This window comes from Dipodomys merriami, unplaced genomic scaffold, assembly GCF_024711535.1.
Source record: "Dipodomys merriami isolate MVZ:Mamm:240054 unplaced genomic scaffold, mDipMer1.0.p SCAF_1127, whole genome shotgun sequence".
NCBI classification, from domain to species: Eukaryota; Metazoa; Chordata; class Mammalia; order Rodentia; family Heteromyidae; genus Dipodomys; species Dipodomys merriami.
The window spans coordinates 123,606-141,699 of record NW_027202413.1 but is presented as its reverse complement, the minus strand read 5'-3'; positions in this window follow the sequence as shown (position 1 = coordinate 141,699).

The window sequence follows — 18,094 nt, the reverse complement described above, 5'->3', positions numbered from 1 at the left end:
GTGCAAAGAGGAAGATGAGAATGTTGCACGAGAGAAAGAAGAATGTCGAATGTTGAATGGAGTGACAGAAAAGCACTCCTGTGTTGCAGTTCATGTGCAGGAGGTCAGGATTGAACCAAAAGTTCACCTCTAGCTGGGTTCTGGTGGCTCACATCTGAAATTTTAGCTACTCAGGAGGATGAGCTCTGAGGACCTGGTTCAAAGCCAGCATTGGCAGGAGAGTGAGACATCTCTAAGTAACCGTCAGAAAACCAAGTGGCACTGTGGCTCTAAGTAGTGGAGTTCTAGCCTTGTATGAACAAACAGTGTTAGAGAGATTCAAGAAGGAGAGAAGTAATGGAAGAGAGAGGAGAGGAAGATGAGGGGAAGGGGAAGTAGAGGAAGAGATGGTATAGGTTAGAAGAGGAGGGAAGAGAGATGATGGGGGGAAAGGAGGAAAAAGGGGAGAGAGTGAAGTGAAAGAATAAGAATAAGAGAATAAGAAAAATTGCACAAGCATCAAGCCCAAGCTCCAGCATGCGCGCACGCACACACGCACACACACACACACACACACACACACACACACACACACACACACACACAAAGGGAAAAAATCTGATAGTGAAATCAACAGTACTTCCCTCCAACCCATCCTCTTCACTGAACACTGGTCCATATGGAATTCAGGATTCCTTAGCTCCCTTCATAACCTGGATCCCATCATTTCTCCTTTAGTATTACTGTGTACCCTTGTCATTCACCATGTACCCATCTTGGCCCTCTTTTGGCCCTCATTGCTTCTCTCACTAGAATCCCATCCATTTTTTGAAGGAATCACTGCTACTCAAATATCCCTGAGCTGGACCAATGAAGCCCCAGCCTTCCATCTGCTGAAAATCTCATCAGTCTGCTCTGCAGGCTCAGCCTCCTATTCCCAGTGTACACATAGCAAAGGCCACGTCTACCCAACTCCTCCCCATCACACGCTTGTCACCTAAAGGCAGCATCAGCCTCCTCATAGCCTCTCTGTGCAAAGATAATGACCTGGCTGAACCAACACAAATATCACAGTGGTGAAGGCTCATATCTAATCTTCCTGAATTTCTGTTCATGTGGGAATAGTCAGTCCAGGCAGGATGTATCTACAGGCAGAGTTCATCCAGTCCCATCCATCCACAAGTACCACTATATCTCCCATGTCTTCTCAGGTCTCCTGTTCCTTCATATATTTCACCATGTTTAGCTGAAACAAAGTCGGTAAATTTTAATGTATACACTTTGTGATTCAAAAATGGACTCTTGGTGTTCAGAATGATTGATTATTGAACATCAGCTCCCCCAGCACACTGATTCACCAAGCAGAAAAATTAGGGTCTACTCTTCCATGAGGCCAATAGACTTCTCCTGGAACTGCCAAGGGAAAGCACCATGCCCAAAGCCTGGTGCTCTGGGGAAGGGGTGTCAGCTGGTGGCCTCTCTGGGGACTCACTGGGTCTCTACCAAGATAAGCTAACACTCAGTGCTGACCCTCCCTCAATTCGTCTACCAGCCCATCACCCCCTTTCTCCCACAACCATTTATAAGGTGTCCCTCACACAGCTGTGCCTCACATAAGTACACAAATCCCTTTCATAACAACGCAGAAACCAAGCTATGTCCCAACAGACTAACAAAGTCAAATGCACTGCCTAATGCTGGAGGCTCTGCCTGTCATCCTAACTATCCCAGCAGCCTGTCTGGAAACACTCCATCTTCACTTAACTAGAAAAATTCAGGCCTGGAGCTATCATGTAGTGGTAGTGTAATAATCAACATGGCCAAAGGCATCCTCCTCCCCCCACATGCTGAGCTCAATGTTCCCCTGTGCCTAGCTGTAGGAGGGGGGTCAAGAAGGGATGGGACAATGCACTTCCTGGGTGCAGGGCATGAGTGGAGGTTGAAACTGTTATAGCTGTTGGAGTGGGGGAGGGGCCCAGTTTATATATATGCTGTCTGTTCTGAGGAGCAGGGGCTGGGGAAAGATAGAAATAGGCTCCAACCAGAGTAGAGCAGAGCAGAGCAGGGCTGCCCTGTGAAGAGGCCTGAGGCCTGAGGATAGGCCACTGGAGAGGCATGCAGAGGAGGAGGAAGGAAGCAAGAGGAAAAGCCTTCCCCTTTGGAGGTTTGCAGACTATTTGGAGGTTTGCAAGTCTGGAGGTGTGACTCAAGTGATAGTGAACCAGTCATGACCATGCAAGCTGAAAAAGAGAAAGTGTGAGAGAAGGACGGAAAACCAGAGAGAGTCAGAGTCAGATTCAAGAGCAGGAAGAGAAGGAGAGAGAATGGAAGTGTGCATGAAGGGAACAAGAAGTGGGATAGGGGAAGTAGAATAGGAGAAGTTATGGGGAGAAAGAAAAGGGAAGAAGATGGTACAGGAGGGAATGAGGGGAAAAGGTAGAGAGGAAGGAGAAAGAAAAGGAAATTAAGAAAAAAAGCACTGATGTCAAGCCCCCCAGTACCAGCACAAGCATACACACAAAAAGAAAAAGGGGAAAAAAGCATGGAGGAATCATGTAAAACAACAGTACTTCCCTTCACCCACCCTCTTCACTGAACACTGGTCCACGTGGAATTCAGGATTCCTCAGCTCCCTTCCTAACCTGGCTCCTGTCATTTCTCATTTAGATTTAGTGGGCATCCTGTCATTTACCAGGTACCCATCTTTGTCCTCTTGTGGCCCTCAGTGATTCTCTTACTAGAATCCCATTTCATTCTGTTTGCTGAGCTCTGCTCCCCAAATAGCACTGACCTGGACTCCTCATCCACCAGGAGCCCCAAGCCCATCTCTTGCTGCAAATCTCAAGTCTTCTCTGCAGGCTCAGCCTCCTGATCCCAGTGCACACATAGCAAAGGCCTAAGTCCTCCATTACACACTTGTCACTAATGGCAGCATCAGCCCTCAGCAACTGCCTCTGTGTGCAGATCTAATGTCCCTGGCTGAATCAACACTAATAACCCATGGATGGATGATCACATCCAAACTTTCCCAACTTCTGCTCATGTCCAGATGCAGTCATCCCAGGCAGGGTCCATCCTATATCTTCATGCTTTCTTAGGCTTCTTGCTCCTTCACAGATTTCTCCACCTCTAGAGAGAGGGAGGAAAAGTATTTTAATTCATACATTTCTGTGATTCAAAAATGAGTTCTGGATGTTCAGAATGCTGCTCATCAGCACTCTGATACCCCAAGAACAAAAACATGGCTCTGCTATTCTTCCATGAGGCTTAGAGCCTTCTCATGGGAACTGAAGGGGAGAGGAAGCACCATGCCCAAAGTCTGGGGAAGGAGGTGTTAGCTGGGTATTCTGGGAACTCACAGAATCTCTACCCAGATATGACATCACTCAGTGTTCACACCCTTCAATTGTGCACGTACTTCTCACCCGGTGCATTTGGCACAGCAGCCTACTGCACCTGTCCTTCCCTCAACCATTTTCAAGGTGTTCCTCACACACCTGTCCCTCAGATAACTACACATCAGAGAAGCCATCCTGTGCTACACCAGTTTAACAAGATCAAAAGCATTGTTGATGGTGGTGGATCATGCCTGAAAGCTTAACTCTTCTAGAAACTAACACCCCGAAGATCACAGTTAAAGCCAACCTGAGCAGACTTCATCTTCAATTAACTAGAAAAATCCTGGCTTGGAGGTGTGACTCAAGTGGTACAGCATCCGTTGTGAACATGCAAACTCTAAGAGAAAGTTCTAGAGAGGCAGGAGAGAAAAAGCAGTCTCATGAGGACAGAGGAAGGTAGAAGGGAAGAGAAGAGGAAGAGAAGTGGAAAGAGAAGAGGGAAAGAGGAAGAAGAGGAGGAGATGAATGGTCTGGAGGGAAGTTAGCTGGAAAAGGGGAGAGAGGAAATGGGGAGAAAGAAGACAGTGTCTGAGTGTCACAAGTATCAATTGACCTACTGCTCCACATGCTTAAGTGGGACCATTAATAGATGTTTTGCCAGCTGCCAGTGGCTCACACTAGCAATCTTACCTACTCAGGAGACTAAGGTCTGAAGATTGTAGTTAAAAGCCAGCCAAGGCTAGAAAGTAAATGAGATTCTTATCTCCAATTAACTACCAAAAAGCTGGAAATGGTGCTGTGGCTCAAGTGGTAGAGTGCTAGCCTTGAGCAAAGCAGCTCAGGGGCAGCACTCAGGCACTCACATCTCAGAAGCAGCACATACACACACACACACACACACACACACACACACACACACACACACACACACACACACACACAAAGATAGATGCTTCACATTTTCCTGGCCATGTTCTTTTTTCTTATGCTTCTTTTGGTGAAGATTTTGTCATCTTGATGTCAATTAATAACTATGCTGTCTTTAGCTTATCGTCCTCAACTTCATATTCATTGCCTTGTAGAATGAAGACATTTCTTGGCAAAATTCTTGCAGTGGGCGAATTCACTTATAGTAGTCAATGTACATGTATGAAAATATAACCAGGAAAATTGAGGGCATGGGGTTGGGAGAGATGGAGAACTATCTAAGTGGTGACAATGATCAAGATGTACTGTACTCACAAAGTGACATGTTAAATTAGAACTCATTTGTACAAGTACATAGGTATAATTTTTTAAGAAGAAAAACAATGAAACCAGTGCATCAGTGCAATCCATACCTCTTAGGTCTAGATTGTGCATAGCTGCCTCTTTTAAAGAATATAGGACAGAGAAGAGTAGAACAAATCATTTCCAGAATAAAAGTGATCAACTCTACTCCGAAGTTAACATCAATAGTGATGTTGACATACACCCTCGATTTCATGCACTGAGAACACATTTTCCCCCAATTCCCCAATCCTGGGTTTGAACTCAAGGCCTAGCTTCTGTCCCTGAGCTTTCTCCTCTCCACCCCTCCTTCCCCCACACACAATGCTAGTGCTCTAACACTTGAGCCATAGCTCCAATTCTGGCTCTTTTTGGTTAAATGGAGATGAGTCTCATGGATTTTCCCAGCTCAGGCTGGCTTAGAATCATAATCCTCAGATCTCAAGCTTGTATTACCGCTGTGAGCTACCAGTGCCCAGCGTGAGAACATACTTTTTCTCTGTAATTCTCCTCCCTGAAACCTCATAGCCACAATCTTAGGAGAAAAGATTCAGAGAGCTCCCAACTGAAGAATATTCTACAGAATGCCCTGTCCAATACTCCTAAAAAGGGAGAAATACCATCTCTTTCCCTTTGGTGATTATTATATGACAATAATAATAGCTATTATTATAATGCTCACAATATGTATTCCCATCCCCATTGCTATCAGGCTTGTTTGTATAACTTACTTTTTTTTATTGTAAAGATACTATACAGAGGGTTACATTTACATGAATGAGGTAATGAGTACACTTCCTCTTGAACATTGTTACCCCTTCCATTGTTTTCCCCCTACCATCCCCTCCCTCCCTCCCTTCCCCGAGGTTCTTTTTTTTTTTTTTTTTTTTGATTGTGATTAAGTGATTACATAATTTCCGGAAATTCACAGTATTGTGGAATAATGATGCTCATTTAAAGTCACAAGTTCATTCTAACTTTCCTGGAGCAAATTGTCTATCACAGTCTGTAATATATAACGGTGCTCACATTATAACTTACTTTTTGACAAATGACATATGAGAAGTGATGACCTGTCTTTTCTGAGTTTTAGTCATGTGGTTTTCACACTGTTCTCTTCCCTTGGGAACCTCCAGCAGTCAGTCTGAATCCCAGAATGGATACCATGCTGAGTGGAAGTGGACATGGATTAGGCTTGTAGCATGATAGAGTAATGAAAGTTGTAAGCTATTGGGTCATTGGGGTTGGTTTGCCACAGTATAATTAAGCTCACATTGAGGTCCCAAATCTAGGTAATCTAGGCCTTTCTCTCTCCATTCCCTCCTGTCCCCTTCTCATTTTTCCTGAATATTCCCTCTTCTACCAGCTTCTCCTCAGGTGACACAAAGTCCTGAGTCTCCTTATCCTAGAAACTGTTTTTAGGCTTAATCATTGTGGATTCCTTTCTTACATTTTCTCTTAGCTGTTTCTTCACTTTTGTCTTTCTGGAGTTTTCAGCCAGAAGCTCTCAAGTGTGATGGAGCCTCAGATAAAATCCCTCTGCCACATCTGCCTTGCTTGCTTTCACTCTTCTCATGTTGGCATACTATAAAACCAGAATAAGATGAAGCTCCAGAAACCCTTTGGATAGAAAAAGAAACCACCGCATGGGAGTGAGGGGTGTGTTAGAAGAGATTGGGAGCTGAACACAGGCAGGAAGGCTCATAGCTTCAGCCTCAGCTGTCTTCTGAACATTGCCCAGGTACCAGCTGTAATTCTTTGCTCCAAAGTCAGTGTGGTGAATTCTGCCATTCTTATTGACTCATCCACATTCACAGACCTAGTTAGGCATCCAAAATGACTTAAAATATAGACTCCCCAAATCATAGAAATCTGTATCAGAGAAAATGGGCAGAAAGAACTTCAGTTAATCAGGTTCAATTCATTTTTACATGCTTATAATTTAACTGAGAGAAAAATATCAAATTCACTCAGCCTTCACAAAATCAAAATATCAAAGCAACTACTTCTTATAGGAAGTAAATATTCACATCATAAATCTGAATTTCTGAAGGGGTGGTGTTCTCAGAAAGTAAGGAATTAGGGCTCAGGACACATTTCAGACACATTTCACATCAGCATCAAGATTAAATTCATTAGCACAGGCTGCAAAAGTTGCTTACTCTCAGCAGGTAAGAACCTATCATTTTTTTTCTGGCCCTTAGTAAAAAAAGATGGAAGAGTTTGATTTCCTTTCTCAACTTCAATCTTCAAAGTCACATTGTCTTCTAAGGAAGTCATTTATCTCACTCACCTGAAAATACAGAATATGTCTTCAAAGGAAGGTCTTCTGGGCATCTGGAAGCAAAATAGGAGGAGTGAAACAGGCTGCAAGATGCTTGCTTGTTCAGGAATAGAATGTTTGTCTTCTTCCACAGCCAAGCTAGTTTTGAGGGCTTGTCCTTTCCACAAGCCAGGTGGGATGGTGGTTAGGTAGGACGGGAGAAATGTCATAGAGTTTCAGAAAAAGGCAAAAGAAAGGTGCATGGCTTTTTTTCTCAGATCAGAACCTTTAAATAGGATATGGTTTTTCTCTTTACATAACACTTAATTATACAGTAGTCCCCTTCACTGTAATTTCCCCATCTGTAGTTAGTTACCTGTGATTAACTGTGGTCTGAAAAGATTAAATGGAAAACTCTCATATTTTGGAAGAGACCACATTCACATAATACCTTTTTTGTTTTTTATTTTTGGTTTTTTTTTGATGTAAGGTCTCACTGTATATCTCTCTCATTATCTTCCTGCCTTAGCTTCTGTTTCCTAGGATTACAGGTGTGCACTTCCACACCCATTTCACATTACATTTTTACAGCATATTGTTACAATTCTTCTATTTTATTAGTTACTGTTATTATTGTCTTACTGAACCTAATTTATAACTTAAGCTTTATTGTAGCTATAATTGTCTGGGAAAAAACATAGTATATATGGTCATCTTGGTATTAATATGGTTGCTTCCAGAACTGATTGAGCATACTAAAATCAGCATAGGATCCAATCCCATATAGAAAATAGCATATTTCATACAAAATAAGTTACACTTTAAATCGCATCAAGGTTATATCTATTACCAACATACATGTAAAGGTATGTAAATAGTTGCTATATTGTCTGTTTAGGGAACAACAAATTTTTCCTATTTTAAATTTCTGGTTGGTTGAACTCCTAGATGTGGAAATTCTGGATACCTACGGTTAACTGTATAAAGTACTTCACTGATTTCACGTACTCATTTGGAATGCATCTCCAGAGGCTAATCTGGAACTACTATAAACATCAAAAAGACAGAAACTTGACCTTCTTATTTTGCCATAATTACTCACTAAATAAAATATGGATAAATTTGATTCTGTACCTTCTCCTCCTCTTCCTCCTCCTCTTCCTCCTCCTCCTCCTCCTCCTTCTCCTCCTCCTCCTCCTCCCTCCTCCTCCTCCTTCTTATACTTCTTCCTTTTTTCAGTGCTGAGGGCCTTGTACATGCTAGGCTTGTTCTCCACCACAGTTCTACATCCCAACCCTCTAGAGCTTCTCAAAAGCCTAAGATGTTGACTTGGGTTTCCTGAGAGAAATTCATGTTTAATTCCTTGTTTCTTTCAAGGTTATCAAATGAATAACTTTAAATTTGTAAGATGTTATTATAGTAAATATGAAATAATATTTTTATGTTACTAGGTGGCGTCCAGTTTCCTTTTAGATAGAAAATATGTGGCTGGCTTCCAACCAAAATCTTTACATCTCAGCTTCCTGAGTACCTAGGATTGCAGGCATCAGTCACCTCTCCTGGCTGAGACAAATAATTTTGGTAAGGAAAATCACTATGATATGGAATATGAGGCATGAAGAATGTGGACTAAACAGGAATATTTTGAAAGCTTGAATAAAACTGAAGTTATGACAAATTTGCAGTCTTCAGTGATGAAAAAAATGAAAAAGAAGTTACAGAAGCAGATAATTGGAAACTAAAAAGAAGTTAGTGAATAATTCCTTGTTAGCAGAAGTACTGATGATTTCTTTTTAGAAAAATGCCATTTGATATAGTGGTACATGCCTATAATTCTAACTACTTGTGAGGTAGACATTGGATTTTGTTGTTGGTATGGTAAAAATATAATACTGAAGTGCCAATCTCTAAAACAAACTGGTGCCACATGTTGATAAGAGAGGGAGAAGTTGGAGGACCATGGTTTGAGGCAGTTAAGATAAGACTATCTGAAAAGCAAACTAAAGCTAAACAAAGTGCTAGGCATTTGGATCAAGAGCAATTATCCAGCCAGTTTGAGGCCCTGAATTCCATCCCTTCTACTGAGAAAGTAAAGACAAGAAAAAGGAAAAAGATTCTTGATACAATTTTCAAGGTATTTTCTATGCAATTTTCTGCTATAATTTCCTTCTTCTATTGCCTTAAAAGTTTTGAGAAGTCATTTACACAAATGACTACCATCATTTGGGGAAATCAAGGGAAAGTCTTTGCAACCAGTTTTGTAAGACAGAACAACTCTGTAAAACTGAGTTCAATGAGATTAAAATGAGAGGTAATGGTTTCATGAAAATGCACTTAATAACTACATGTCAGAAGGTGAGGAGCTCATGAAGAGGATGTACTTCTTAAAAGAACAGGAGGGTTGCGTTGATTTCATTTCAATTTATTTTTATTTTTATTTTTATTTTTATTTTTTGGGTTCGGTCGTGGGGCCTGAACTCTGGCCCTGGGCGTTGTACCTCAGTTCTTCAGCTCAAGGCTAGCGCTTTACCACTTCAGCCACAGCGCCACTTCCCTCTTTTTCTTTCCATTTATGTGGTGCTGAGGAATTGAACCCAGGACCTCAGGCATGCAAGGCAAGCGCTCTACCACTGAGCCACCTTCCAGGCCCTCAATTTTTAAAATTAGGGTAAATTTGGTTGGTACTTTAACACCTTTAAGCAAGGTGTTAAGACAATAAAATTATTGTTGAGATTTTTATAAAAAATATAACGCAATTGTTACATAGATTTTTTTAATAAAAACTATTCAACAATTGTTGGATAAATCCCAACAATGTAAATGTGTTCTGTATCATCTGATGGTGTTGCATATCTCATCATCTAAGGTTGGGAGAATGTTATCTTCATTTTCAGAATACAGAAATGGAGGCAAGAAGAGAAGTGGTGTATTTCTGAAGGCTGAAGTATAAATTACAATTAAGACTGAGTAGAAACCAGAATCCATGGCTCAAATTCAATTGATTATTTGCAAACCCTGGGACTATACTAATATCTAAAACTCTTCTGCTAGCTGGGTGACATTGGACATGTTTCTTAGAGTTGTCATGTGTTGCTTTTTTTCTGTAAAAAGCTAAAAATATTGGTGTTTTCTAGAATTAAAGATTATGCCTTTTGTAAAGTGTTATGCTCAGAACATGAAACAAGAATTCCATGAACCCTGAAGTTCTTTGTGCAGTTTGTCTTAAAATTATTATTTGAAGAATCAAGATAGTGAAATTATTCACATTCCTTTCATTCCAGAAAGCATTATCTGAACACATTTGAGAAGAATTTCTACAACAGTCTTGTAATGTATGGGCTTTTGATGTACTTATTTGCCTTCTCTCTGTATCTTCTTAACGGGGTTATTATTGTCTTATTCATGAGTTTAAGAGTTCTTTATATATTATGAATAAAATCTATTTGTCAAGAACTTTATATTTTGCTTCATTAGCAAAAATGCCTGCTATGTGGTTGAACAGAAATGGATGACATCTTTGCCTGATTTCTGAGCAACTGGGAATTCTTTCATTCTAATGCAGTACTCTATATCAGGTCAAGAAAGTTCCCATATAGGGGTTGGGAAGGTGGCTCAGTGGTAGAGTGCTTGCCTTGCATGCATGAGGCCCTGGGTTTTATTCCTCAGCACCATATAAGCAGAAAAAAAGCCAGAAGTGGCACTGTGTCTCAAGTGGTAGAGCGCTAGCCTTGAGCTGAAGAGCTGAGGGACAGCGCTCAGGCCCAGAGTTCAGGTCCACAACCGGACCCTCCTCTACCCCCCCCCCCAAAAAAAGAAAGTTCCCATATAATAAGTTTGACAAATTTTTACCATCCTGCTATTTTGAACAGGACAGAATTATTTTAGGGTCACAAGTAGGGAATTCCCCTCTGACCTCTCTCCTGTACAGGCATGGAACCCCAACTTGCAAACTGCTGATTATACTGGAAACAAATTTTTGCTTGTTAGGACTGTCAGATTTTTGGCGTATGTGCTCAGGATGTTTTTCCAGAAAACATAAATCCACACATAGAAATTAGATAGTCACAGCTGTTTGAATTGGCAATAGTAATAATATTTTTTATTCTTGATGTGCCATATCTCTATATAAAACAGAATGAAAAACACAGTTTGTAACAGAATAAACATGAGTATATCACCTAGAATCTGGATATGGTTAGTAAACTCTAGGGGATTTTCTCATAGCTTTCAGACTTTTCATAAACATAAATAATAGAAAGCAAGTGAGATGGTTTATACCTATAATCCTAGATACTCTGAAAATGGACCTGTGGATAGTGGGAGTTCAAGGTCAAGCTGGAAAACATACAAGAGACCTCCATCTCAATCAAGAAAAGCTGGGTGTGCCAATGTGTGGCTTGTCATCCTACTGGACATCCAACTAGGAAGTTCACTATCCAGGTAGCCTAGGAATAAACAAATGCAAGACTCTATCTCAAAAACAACCAAAGCATGCTGGATGTGGCATGATTCAAGAGGTAAGGTGTTTGCCTGGCAAATGCAAGGTTCTGAATTGAAACCCAAGACCCTACCAAAAAATTAAAAGTAAATAATATGAAATAATTCTCTAGATAACTACACACTTAGTTTAATTATCTTATGTATTCTCCAAATAATCTTGTAGTGAAGGCAGAGAATTGAATAAGCCAGATCAATATAATACTCCAAAATCACAGAGTGGCCCAGAGGTCAGCTTTAAGATCATTCAATGTCTGGATCTTCCTGTTCTTAGATACACAATCTTATGTGGGGGGGGGGGGGAACGAATGTATAAGGACAATGCATTTATTTACACCCTTCATCCAGTTTCACTTATTGAAATCCTATCTCAAATGTAATGTTATAGAAGTGGTCCTTTGTGTGTAAGTGGATGGTAATTAAGTCACGGAGGCAAGCCTTCATGAATGGGATTTAAATAAACAAAACCAAATAGATTTCACTCCTGATCTTTAATACAGAGCATCACTCAGAAAAAAAAATCCTGACTATGCTGGCATTTCAATCTTGTATCACCAGGCTCCAGAATGTAGAAATAAATTTAGTATTTATAACCAATACAGTGTCTGGTAATTTGCCATCATAGGTCAAAAGGATGAACAGTAAGCCAGCTGAAAAGGACTGTTGTGGTTTCTCTATGTTTTATTCTTCCATCTTTCCAGAGTCCCTGTGATGTTGAAAAATGTGAAGGCTCCATAGGGAAAAGTTTTAAAACTTCCTCTTGTCCAACTCTGACGTCAAAACTTTTGGAATGTAAAGAATGACATCAAGTACTCAAGAGACCTAAGACAAGACAGTTGATCCTCGTCTGCTTTGCTCTTCAGCACCTGGTGAAAATTTACACTATATAAACAGGTCAACTAAAGGTAGTTATAATACATTTTATAATGCATAGCCAGAAAACACTTTATGAACACTCTCTCACTATAGTCTCATTGGCTCCCATGTCCAAAATAGGAAACTAAGGCTGAAAGAGAGGTAGGTAATTTACCCAAGTTTGCAAACTTGGTATATTTGTACATTTAAATGCAGACTAAACTATATCCATACTTAGGCTGACATACCATGTGCATTTATTTTTCTGCAGAAATAAAAGTCTCACGAACTTTTTTCCATGTTCTACACTCATATGTGCTACCATGATATCTCTATCCTTGCTGCCGCCAAGTCATATCAGCTGAAGTTGATACATCTGTACCCACTCAAATACAAATGGCTGAGACTTGGGCAACTGTACTTTTAAATCTCCCATGCAGTAATAATGTGTAAATAACAGTATGAAATCCTGAGCTAGAGAATAAAACTTCTATGATGGTGCTAGATCCACCTCACATATCTTTGTCTCTTTCTTCCTTCCTTTTTAGTGCTGGGGATTGAACCCAGGGCCTTGTGCATATTAAGCAAGTGCAACAACACTAAGCTACATGGCCATTTCCATCTCTCCAATTTGATTCACTGCTACCCTGTTCCTGGTACTTTGCATTCCTTGGTCATAATATTTGGAGATTAGTAAACTTCATAAGCTTTTCATGTTTTTTCTTCCTTCCCATGTATCAAGACACTGTGCAAGAAAGGTTTTCCTGGCCTCCCAAGGCAGAATTCATGGCTCATTATCAGGTTCTATTTTACCATGCACATCACTCTATTATTGCATTTATAATAACAACTCACTTAAATAATTGTTCTCTTCTTCAGACTTGGTAGACTATTGTTCAATCTAATTTTTTATATAACCAGGAATAGAATTTTTTTGTCTTGTTTTCCTCTTTTTGACTTGGTAAAATTTTCCTGATTTTGAAGAACTATTTATTCTCCATGAATATTGTCTCAGGACATTTCTGCATAATGTCTATAATAAAATTAAGAGATTTCCAGCCAAAGAAGACAACTCAGCATTCTAGAGGTTAATGACTGTACTCTGGATTCCTGTGCGTTGGGCACTGCATTTGGCATCTCTGTTTTACAACAATGGACAATCTATATTGAAAGTTGCTTCTTTTTGTTTCCTATTTTGATCCATATGAAGTATTTAAGGTGTATAGCAAGTTAATTGTGGAAGTATGAGCTGGTAATCTTTTTAAAAATATTATTTATTGTAAAGATACTGTATAGAATTGTTACAGATACATGAGTAAGGTAATGAGTGCATTTCCTATTGAGCATTGTTACCCTTCCTTTGTTTCCCCTCTATATTCCCTCCTCCCTACTTCCCCAACTCCTCCTTCCCCCTACTCCCGAAGTTGTAAAATTCGTTTTCAATGTCTTGTACATTCCATTGTTACAATGGTCAACCTGAATCCTTGTTTCAGCATTTTTTTTATTTCCCTGCCCCTTCCCAAATTAGAAAAATGTATATACAAGATGCAGGGCACTGGAACGAGGGTTATATGAACTGGTAATCTTTAGCCTTCAAATCTTAAAACGAAAATAAGCAATGCATGATGAAATTTGTTCATGAGGATACTCTCAACCTCCTGATTGATGCTCTGATTCTACCATTAAAGTATAATCTTGTTAGAATCAAGTTTTGATCCAGGTTAATATGCAAATACCCGTGGAAATGATGACATTAAGTTGGTATTAGTTAATTATGCCTTCCTATTAATGAAATAACTTAGAAAAGGTTTTTACAAAAACTGGATGATAGCAAGAGGGATTTTAGAAAAGGCTTTATAGTGGGTAATGTATATAAAATTGTACAAAACTGGAACTGCATGATAGGAAAAGAATAAATTCACAGGGAGGTGTAACTTACTTTTCTAGATGAGCTAAGTTAAGATGAATTATTATGTAAGAAGAAAGTTTGTATTTGGTTCTTTCTAACAACTAGCAGATACTTATTTATAAAAAATAAATACTAGAATGAAAAATTCAAAAGAACTTTGATGATGCATTTAATATTTTGGGGACACAAAAGATTTTTAGTGTAGAGACAATTCAATAAATTATGGTATTTATAAGCACTGGACTCCCATGTAATCATTATAAATGATGTTCTTAGAACAGTGCAATTTCTTAGGATGTTATTAGATAGGAAATATATGCATGATATGATGCCATGAAAAGTCAAATTATAAAGTAGGCTCACACCTATAATCCTACCTACTCATAAGGGTGAGATTTGAGGATCATGATTCAAAGCCAGCCCCCACAGGAAAATCCATTTAACCACCAAAATGCCAGAAGTGGAGCTGTGGCTAGCCTTGAGAGAAAAAAAAAAGCTGAGAACAATGTGCAGGCCCTGAATTCAAGCTCCAATTTGGCAATAAACAAATGAATAATCAAACAAATATATGACCTCAAAGTTGTAGGAAAATATGTATATGCATATATGCATGGCAGAAAGGTCTAACCGTGTGTTCCAATGTTCACCTTGTGGAAGTCCAAAATGGGATCAACATAAACATTTACTTAAAGAAAATCAAGAGTGACAATATATTGGAAATGATCTGTACAACTTGTGGGGCATTGAGAGAGGGAGGGAAAGAGGAAAAAATGAGGGAGTTGGTAATAAGTTAGACAAGAAAGTAATCACTACCTTATTATGTAACTCTGTACATCACCTTGACAATAAAATTAAAACAAAAAAAACTAAAAAAGAAAACTAAAAGCTTTTACTTATTGTATTTAAAACTATATTTTAAAAGAATTATAGGCATATTTTAAAGTTCTAATGCATTGCCCCACTCTACTGGACTGGAATATGGGGAGAATTATTTACACGAGTCCATGAGTAAGAGCCCCAATAAGAATTCTACAAAGAAATGTCAACATGACCAAAGGATCCTACTCATAATACCTTGCTTCTACAGCAAATCACACAACCCCCCAATCCACATAATTTGATCATTTAAAGGGAAATGATGAACCTATTTCTCCATTTGTAGAAATACATACCTGTGACAAGGATGGAAAAGGCACTGAGAGCCATAGTGAATGATACACAATTTTGAGGAGGAGTCCATAGATAGATGTGTCCCACACATTTCCAACCCTCAGTCTAGGAAAGTCAGTCATTCTTGTCATACTAATAAAAACCACAAAAAATGCTAACTGTGGGATTCAAAAAGATTGCATGAGAACATGTGTTCATTGTGACAGCACAGCAACTTCAGCACAAATTACTATGTCTCTCTTTCCTTGCCTTATTCCCACCTCATTCTTCAATTCTGAAGGTGAGATTCTGGGGAGCCAGTTCTCTTTGCTCCAATAATTAATGAAAGGACGCAGGTTATTGGAGATAAAATTTCTACACACATAGTTCTTGCATTCTCATTCTTTATTAAGCTTACTGAGTACTAATGGGATTCTAAAACACAAGAAAGTCTTAATTTTTCCACTAATTTTTAAAATGCCTCCTGTAAGAAGAATCAAAATTAATGAAAGAAATAACTCAGAAACAATATAAAGATATTTGTGGTGTATTGATACCAGGAGAAATTGAAATGTCACGTGTAAATACCAAATGACATTTACAAAGCACAAACCATAATTATTCTGTGAGCTAATGTGGTAATTACAGATTTATACTTTCCAAAAAAATCACCATTGAGAATACCACAGCCAATTTCAATCACAGAAACAAGCTGCAAAGAATTGCTGAAATGCTCACCTATTCAGTCCTAAAATTGAGAGGGTTGATTCTGTTGATGTGGATGGTTTGATCCTCTTCCTCCTCACAAATGAATATGCCTATGTAGAACAATTTATAACTATATTTTAACTTTACGGGTGTCTTGCCTTTCTGGTCTGATCTTCAGTCTGAGTACCGCTATTGAGCATATGTAGTTTAGAAACATGGGCCATCCCTTAACAAGCAGAAGCACGCTCTAAAACAGTTCTAACAGAAACTCTGTGATGATGGCAATATTCTATACATGTATTGTCTAACAGACTAGCCACTGGCTACATGTAGCTACTGAATATCAAATGTGAATAGTGTCAGAAATTAATTCTTCCAATTTTAGTTAAGTTAAATGAAATTTTAAACTGAGCTGGACAGCTCAGTTTCCAAATAAGGAAGCTGAAGTTCTCGCAATGATAGTGATAAAATATAATCCAAGCTGGGCAAAGGTGGCTAACACTTGTAATCCTAGTTACTCAGGAGGCTGAGATCTGAGGATCTTGGTTCAAAGCCATCCCAGGCAGGAAAGTCAGTGAGTCTCTTATCTCCAATAAACCACTAGAAAACCAAAAGTAGCTCTGTGGCTCAAGCGGTAGAGTACTCACCTTGAGCTGAAGAGTGCAGGGACAGCGCCCAAGACCAGAGTTCAAGCCCACAAATGACCAAAATATCTATATCTATCTATCTATATATACATATACATATACATGTACATATGTATATATATATACATATGTACATATATATACATATTTATATACACATATATACATATACATACATACATATATATATATATATATATATATATATATATATGTAATCCAAGTGAAGAAATTTCCATTGGATACTAACTGCATGTCTGTGAATTATCTGAGTTTTTCTGTCTTATAGAATTCAGTCATCACTCACCTAGATTGACCGCTGGGTGGAAAGGGGTGGGGAGAAACACAAGCTACTTGGGATACTGAGAACTGCTCCTTGAAGGTGAGGGTTGTGCATGAATCTTTTCTATATTTAGTAGACAGCGAAGTGTCTAGAATGCTGTAGGTAGAAAAATGTATTTCAAAGTGTAAAACAGGTGCTCTGTTTATCAAAATAGGAGAGAAATCAGACAGATGAATTGTATAAATATACAAGTAATATATAGAAAATTTGCTACATTCTATTCCATGATAGGTTCTGGAATAAACTTTAGTTTTATGTACATACTCTGTAAATATTCACAGGCTAACATACAGAAATGTAATCCTTTATTACTGTTAAAATACATAGAATATCTTCATAAAATATATTTGTGGACCTATTTTTTCCTTAATTTCTTCCACACCTGCATTAAAAAATGGCTCTAAGAGAAAAGTTTCTAGATGTGTAAAATATGAACTCCATCTATTTCTTTTGTTGAATTTGTACTCTAGATAAGATTTAAGTCCCTATTTCATCTTAAGGCTTAGGGCTAGAAAAAGAATAAGTAATCTCAACAAATTGTCATGCCTCATTTTTAAGGAGAGCTATATATTTATTAGGAGAAATATGTATGGGTCTTGGTAGCTAGGAACATTAAAGAAACAAAAGAAAAAGAACAATTCCGCAGCAGTCTCAAGTATTTGCATATCTTCAAGTGAACACTAGTTGCTCTTTATTCTATAGTATAATTACAAAGATATTTTTACAAGCTATTTCTAAGCTATTGTCATCCTCCAGAGTAAAGTTCAGGCATGCCTATTGCTCATTATATAGATTGCAGTTGCTCAAATTCAGAACCCGTTGTTTATTTAGGTTTCATCTGGCTATCTTTACCTCAGTAGCACTGAGGGCTGGGATATTTACTTCAAATATATAAATACACACATACACATCACTAACTTTCACTATTGCTGTAAAAATTAAGTGCCTTTTGTCTCTGACCCAAGAGTATCACGAATTGTCTAGCATCCATGAAAATGTGACAAGTTCATTATTAACTTGCAAGTAGTTTAAATTTCTAGTTTCATGGAAGTCTAAATACTCATATGAAGAAATATATACACCTAGAGTTTTGGTGTGCTTCTACATTACAAAGCTCTCAATTTTCATCTTTTTTTA